We start from the raw sequence: 7,922 nt of genomic DNA, 5'->3' as shown, positions 1-7,922 counted from the left end.
ATATATATATATATATATATATATATGTATTTTTCTGCTTTGGTATAAAACTGAGTGCTTTCTTCAAATTTTATAATAAGCTGTTTAAATCCATAAGTTCAAATTAAGAATACATCATTATTTTTATATATTGACTTTTTGCTGATTGACCAATGAAATATAAATATTGATATAATGCCTAAATTTGAATGACGATACTAAACTTATGAGTTAGGCTTTGATATGAAAAATCTAGAGGTCCTTAAATCAGCATAGAAGAATTTCAACTTTATACCTCCCAAGTGTCATTAACCCAGGTTAATCCGAAAGAATCACTTTATTAGCAGTTCTAGGGAAAGATGAGTAATATGATCTGGGAAAACAAAAGATGACATAAGTATGGAGAACCACTAATGACATGCTAATGAAAGGTACAGAGACGCCCTGCAGGTTCTTCTACCTCTACCTGAGTTAATCCTTTGGAGCTAATTTAATTAGAACACTATGAGAGGGTAAAGTCTTAGGTTTGGGAAGACAAACAATGAGATGCGGATTAAGCGTCATATTATACATTATCAACGGATTATTCAGGACGCGCACTGCAGGATCATCAACCTCTGCCCTCCAAGGCTCCACTCCAAGCTCTTGCAAAGCCCGCTCCCGCGTGGACAGCGTCGCCCGAAGGCGGTAACTTTCATCACAGCACTTCGCTGTCCTAGTGCCATACCCTCCTGTTGATTCGGACTGAGGGTTTGGCTTAGGCGAGGTCTGTCCCTAAATAGATGACATAAGTATGGAGAACCACTAATGACATGCTAATGAAAGGTACAGAGACGCCCTGCAGGTTCTTCTACCTCTACCTGAGTTAATCCTTTGGAGCTAATTTAATTAGAACACTATGAGAGGGTAAAGTCTTAGGTTTGGGAAGACAAACAATGAGATGCGGATTAAGCGTCATATTATACATTATCAACGGATTATTCAGGACGCGCACTGCAGGATCATCAACCTCTGCCCTCCAAGGCTCCACTCCAAGCTCTTGCAAAGCCCGCTCCCGCGTGGACAGCGTCGCCCGAAGGCGGTAACTTTCATCACAGCACTTCGCTGTCCTAGTGCCATACCCTCCTGTTGATTCGGACTGAGGGTTTGGCTTAGGCGAGGTCTCTGTCCCTAAACTGGAATCCAGCTGCTCACTGAGACGCAGGTGGTCCCTCCACCCCTCCAGCCGAGCTATGCGCTGTGCTGCGGAAGGACCTCAGCCCGGGGAGCGAGTCCAGTTGGGAGGCTCACTCTGCAGAGCCTGGGAGGAGGGCAGAGGGGACGCACATAAATACTTCACCCTACCAGGTCCATACCTTAGAGACCCTTTTGTGAGTCTTTGCTCCACCTCTGGTGGACTTTTTGCAGTGAGCAGATCAATAGCTTCAGTTTGGTGTGGCCAGGGAGCAGCACAGGCTGATCTCCCATCTAGCCTGAGCCCATGCAATGTCAAAGGAGTTGTGCTATTTAATTTTTAGAATTGGACATGTAGTATTTTGTAAATAATATAATGATAAGCTAAGATATAATAAGGGAAATTTTGTTGCTTATGTATTAACTGTATGATATGATTTATATGTGACCTAAGTCAAGTCCCCCTCCCTCATTGTGAGCCACTTTAGACAGAATGTTGGACATCCATGGAAATACAGCTGATGCACCCTTGGTCCACTGTAGGGAATGTGTGATAACTGAGCAGCTCCTTTGGGAAGAAGTCAGCTGCCTGCTCTTCACACACTGCCCTCATATCACAGAATTTCACCATTTGCAGAAAAAACAAGCTATTTAGTGATTAAGCTCAATAGGCAAATACTGCACTGAACATCTCTGTCTCCAGTCACACTCTCAACTGCAGCCAATGGAATCTGGGACAGAATCTCCATGCACCTTTGCTGAAAAGATGTGTATAACTCATCTGTTGTAAATAGAAAGTATAGAATTGGCTAAAAAAGTCAGGGCCTAGCTTGGCAGCACATGCCTCTCTTCCCAGCTGTCTGAAGATTGTGAACTCTATGGCACTTTGAAAAAATTAATACCCTGTCTCAAAATTTAAAATAATCATCTTCTTGATAATAACAACAAGAGCTGGGGATTTAGCAAAGTGGTGACTGCCTGCCTTACAAGTGCAGGTCCTAAGCTTGACCCCCAGTACCAAAGAAAAAAAAATGATAATAACAACAAAATGCACTGGGTGCACTTCAGTGTTGGAACACTTTGTAAGCCAGTGCAAAGTCTTAGGTTCCATCCCCACACTGCAGGGACAGTGGCAGGAGGAAGGAGGGCAGGTTCTCCCTGGACTATGGAGAAGCAGAGGAAACACTCCAAGAACACACAATGCCCAGTATGTGCCTGAGGAACAGTCCTACAGAGGCCACCTGTGCCCCTCTGGATGCCAAAGTTGGGGCCAGAAGGACACTTGGTGACCTTGTCCCTATGGCATCCACGAGTCCCGGGTGGATGTGAGCACCGTTGATGCACCGAAGACCCCGTTCTCCAGTGAAAGTCTGGCACCATGGACTAGGCTCCTGTGCTAAGGCTGTGGCTGAGATTCACACAGCAAAGAGTTTATTTGAGTCAACATGGCTACTGGAAATTCTGCACCCTGAGATGGGCTAAAGAAAGAAGAAATATAAAACAGTCTTAAATGATCTCTATTTCCCCTGCTGAATCAAGTGTTCTCATGTCTTCTTTTTCTGGGTTATTATCAGTGGATGATGGGAATATATTTTCAAAATAGGTAAATGTGCTACTCATTAAGGAGTTGAGGGCTTTAGTGGAAAATGAAAGTAGACTGAAGAGAAAGGTTTTACTGTCACAAATACACTGTGCACTTACACTCATGAACACTGTCATTGTAATTACTCAGGTCCTGTAGCCTTCTCTCTTCCCTTAGGATGAACTAAGTCTCAGCCCCAGTGCCCAGGCCATGCTGGGCTCTTGCAGGAGGCACCAATCTCTCAGCTCAGGCTTCTGCACAGCACGTTTTCCTGGCTGAGGCTCCTCAGTTGCCACCTTTCCTGGTGTGCTGGGCTGGGGAGCTGTGAGAGCTCAGTCAGGATGCTCAGAGCAGAGGAAGGTGCTGAGATAGGCTCCTGCCTGCAGGGTTCAGGTGGGGTCAGAGTGTCCTCAGAGGAAAAGGCTGCCCTGGGCCTGGGACCGAAGCCCCTCAGTGTCAGCAGCTCATGTCTGAGGGACTTCCTGTCTGGGCTTCTGCAGCAATGAATGTGACTGGAATGGACATTGCTGTGGTCGACACTGACATCTTCTTCTCCACAGAAATTCTGGGGATGCTCTGCTCCCCACACAAAATGAAGGACCTTAGCCCCTTTGCAGTCCAGATGTCCCATGCTTTGGGGAAGATCTGAGCCCAGCCCTCTGAATGCACTGGGTCATTTTCTGGGGCAAGTTTCAAATGCAGGAACCCCATGAAAGCAAACTTTAGAGTCCCAGGAGTGTGACCTCTTAGAGTTTCTGATTTTAAACTCACCTGTGAAGCAACAGTAATGAAGATTGAGGTAGTGAGAAAAAGACACAGGGCCCAGGTGACCAGAACGTGGAGCCCAGGAAGAAAATCACATAAATGTTCATATTATTTTTAATAAATGTTGTGCTAATACAATTCATTTGGAGAAGGATAGTGTTTTCAATAAATATGCTGAGAAATAGATATTCACATGAAACCTATACATTTGAACCTTTATGTGTATTAAATACCTCAATAAAGTAACTAAAGCTATAAAATACTTGAGTCTTCTAAAATCATTTCCATCATGTTCATTTTAGCTACATTTTAATGAATATGACATAAAAACCACAAGTTCAAAAGAAATATATTATATTATGTCAGAAATAATATTTTTTATACTAAAGAACATTTTCAAGGAAAGGAAGGATAACTAGTAGTCTTGAAGAAGTATTTGTAAACCATAATGCATAAATATAGAAAATAAAAATAACTCTTTTAAGTGAAAATAACAATCATTACAAAACCAATACTCTCAAGATCCCAGCATGAATCTTGTGGGGACCAGACCAGTGCAGTGGTAGGCTGGTCCAAGCGAGGGCCCTGTGCTGATCCCAGTAGCTTGGATTAACATGGCCAAAGACACTCCTGAAAAGGAACTGCTCAGGTGCACAAGCAAGAGACACAGGCCCACATAGATACTACTCTTATGTGCATGCAGACACCAGCCAGAAACCCACTGAGACACTAGCAACTGGAGTGCACAGCCCCCAGCCAAAGGTCCTCCCAGACAACAGCTATGTAGGGGAGCAACCCCAGCAAGAGTCATGCACAGATAACATCCCAAGTGTGCACGGGCCCCAGCCAGGACCTCACTGGGACAACAGAGTAGGGTGTGATGCACAATGCCACCCTTCTGAACTAAGGAATTGGTATAGGTGTGAGCAGCAGAGCAAAGGCCTCTCTGAAGCTTGCTGAGAATTTAAGCCAATAAGGTGAGCAAAAGTTGCCTCAATAAAGGCCTAGAAGGATGTATCTGTTGAAATGCAAAGACATATAAACAAGTGTCAAAGCTAGACTTCCAAATCACCTAAAGCAACACCAAAGCGAAACAAGAAGGAACAATCTGATGCCCAGCCACCGGGACTCTCTGACCTGGCAACAAAAGAAGATCTGAAAAAATGAAATCAGAAAAAATTTGGCACATAACAACAGAGATTGTGTCCAGAGTGCAAGGCATGATTAATGACTTCAGGGCACACACAGTTAAAAAAAGAGGCATTGAAGGACATGATGGAATCCCAACATAGGAAAGAATGGAATCCATAAAACAGATGCAAACAGATTTCCAGGAGATTAAAAACTCCTTTGGAAGTTTATGCAGCAGAATGTGCTAATGTGAGGACAGAATTTTAGATATAGACCATAGGAATGCAGTTAGAGACCAGGAAGGGAAAACTTTCTCAAAAATAGAAAGCGACCATGAAAGATAAGTCCAGCAGCTACTAGATGATACAAAGAAGAATAACATAAAACTGATTGGAGTCAATGAAGGAACAGGAGAGAGTGTAAATTTTATATACTGTTTAGAGAAGTAATGGCACAAAACTTCCCATGTAGGGGAAAACAACTTGACATACAGAGAAGTGAGGCAAATAGGACTCCAACTAGCTGGTATTACAAAAAAGAAAATCTACACCAAGGCATAGAGTAGTAAAACTTCTAGAAACCTAAAGGAAAATAAAATAATACAAGCAGTTAGAGAAAAGCAATAAATCACATACAAAAGAAGACCTATCAGAATCACAGAAGACTTCACAGCACAAACCTTCAAGAGAAGAAGAGCTTGGAGTGATGTATTTCATGACCTAAAGGAAAACTGTCTCCATCCTAGACTGATGTACCCTGCAAAACTATCTCTCAATACTGATGGAGAAATAAGATACTTTCATGATTAGAGTACCTGATGAACTTCATGAATACTGAACTAGCACTCTGTAAACATTCAAACAATGTCCTAGGAAATGACAATGAGGATCACAACCCCAGGAATCCCAGCAGAATCAATCCATCAGGCATGACAAGAAATTAAATACAATGGGGGAGAATCCCACATAAGATAAAGTCATGACAAGCATACATCAATACATATCAGTTATAAGCATTACTGTAATTGGTCTCAATCCACCCATCAAAGGAAATAGACTAGCAGAATGGGTCAATCAGAAAGTGCAGCAACATGCTGCATACAAGAAACACAGTTAATTGACAAAGAAGCACATATACTAAAAGTTAAAGGGGGAAAACAATACTCCATGTGACAGGAACCTGAAAAAAAAAAGTAGAAGTAGCTATCATCTTAGCAGAAAAAGTGAATTTCACACTAACACTGATTAAAGAGAATAAGAAGGACACTGATTCCTTTTAAAGGGAACAAGCCAAGAGGAAGAAATGACAATCATAAATATATCTGTACCAAATACAAGTGAGCTCAGCTATGTAAAACAAACATTAATGGACTTGAAAAATCAAATAAACATTAATTCAATAGTAGTAGTGGACCTTAATGTCACACTATCAAGAAGAGATACAGTGACTAGACATAAAATAAACAACAAAATACTAGAACTCAAACTTTTGAACAAATGGACTTAACAAATGATTACAGAGTGTTGCACCCCACAAAATCAAATGCACATTGTTTTCAACTGTGCCCACTTCATTCTCCAAAGTAGACCATCTACTTACTCACAGAATATTTTTAAGGAAGTGCAAAGGAAATGAAGTTAGTCCTTGTGAATTATCAGACCATAGTGCGATGAAATTGGGGACGGGTAGCAAAGAAACTGCAAGAATTTCATAAACACATGGATATTTAACAGCACACTTCTGAATAACCAATGGGTCACAGAGCAAATTTAAGAAGAATGCACATAGTTTCTACCATCAAATGACAATGTGAATAAAATATATTGGAATCTCTGGAACACAGTGAAAGCAGTCTTACGAAGGAACTTCAGAGAAGTGAATACTCCTATTGGGAAACAGAGCAAGCTCAAATAAATAACCTGATTCTGAACCTCAAGCTTCTAGAAAAAGAAGAGTATGACAAACTTAAATTCATTCATTCATGGGAGGACATTTTGAAGATCAGAGCTGAAATCAGTGCAATGAAGACTAAGATAATGATACAAAAATCAATGAAGCAAGGAATTTATTCTTCAAAAGAATACACAAAATGGATAGCCCTAGGCAAGCTTATCAAGAAATTGAAGGAAAAGAGCAAAATCCAAGCAATTAGAAAAGAAAAGGGTGAAATCACAATAGGCCCAGCAGAAATCCAGAGGATCATCAATACTTACTTCAGGAACCTATATTCCAATAAGATGGGAAACACATAGGAAATGGACAGATTCTTACATACATGGGAATTACCAAAGTTGAATTAAAAGACCTAAAAATTCTAATCAATCCAATATCAACTAACAAAATTTAAAATGCAACTAAACACTTACCAACAAAGAAAAGTCAAGGATCATGGCTTCACTGCTGAATTCTACAAGACTTACTGAGGAACTACTACCACTACTGTTGAAATTCTTCAATGAAATTGAAAGGGAAGCAAGACTTCCAAATTCATTCCTGGAAGCAAGTATCACAATGCCCCCCAAAGCAGAGAAAGACACAACCCTAAAAGAGAAATATAGGCCCCTCTCAATAATGAATAAAAATGCAAAAATCTTTTATAAGACAGTACCAAATAAAATGCAGATCATGAAGAGAATCATACACCCTGACAAAGTGGGGTTCATCCCAGGATTGCAGGGATGGTTCAACATACACAAATCAGTAGATGTAGTACAGTATATTAATAGAGCCAAGTACAAAAAACCAAATGATCTTCTCAATAGATGCACAAAAAGTATTCAACAAAATCCAACAGGCATTCATTATGAAATCCCTACAAAAATTTGGAATAGAGAATCTCTACCTTTATCTCATGAAAGCCATCTCTCAAAAACCAACAGCCAATATCATATTAAAATCCTTCACACTAAAATCAAGGACAAGACAAGGATGTTCACTAGCAACACTCCTGTTCAATATAGTTTTGGAAACAGTCACAGCAATTACAAAAGAGAAAGGGATAAAAGGAATAAAGATAGGAAATGAAGAGTTCAAATTGACATTATTTGCAGACAACTTGGCATTCGATATGGAAGACCCCAAGAACTCAACCAAATGTCCTCTAGGCTTAATAACCAAATTAAATAGTTTAGCTGTATACAAGGTCAACACACAGAAATCAAGAGCTTTCATGTACATGAACAATATACTCACTGAAAAAAGAACTGGAAAAACTACTTTCTTCACAAGAGCATCAAAAAATGAAAATAAATACTTAGGAATCAAACTAATGAAAGAAATCAAAGAGCTCTAC

Source organism: Fukomys damarensis, unplaced genomic scaffold, assembly GCF_012274545.1.
Source record: "Fukomys damarensis isolate Sample0158 unplaced genomic scaffold, DMR_v1.0_HiC HiC_scaffold_3, whole genome shotgun sequence".
Taxonomy (NCBI): domain Eukaryota; kingdom Metazoa; phylum Chordata; class Mammalia; order Rodentia; family Bathyergidae; genus Fukomys; species Fukomys damarensis.
The sequence above is the reverse complement of the archived record's forward strand: the minus strand, read 5'-3'. Positions refer to the sequence as shown.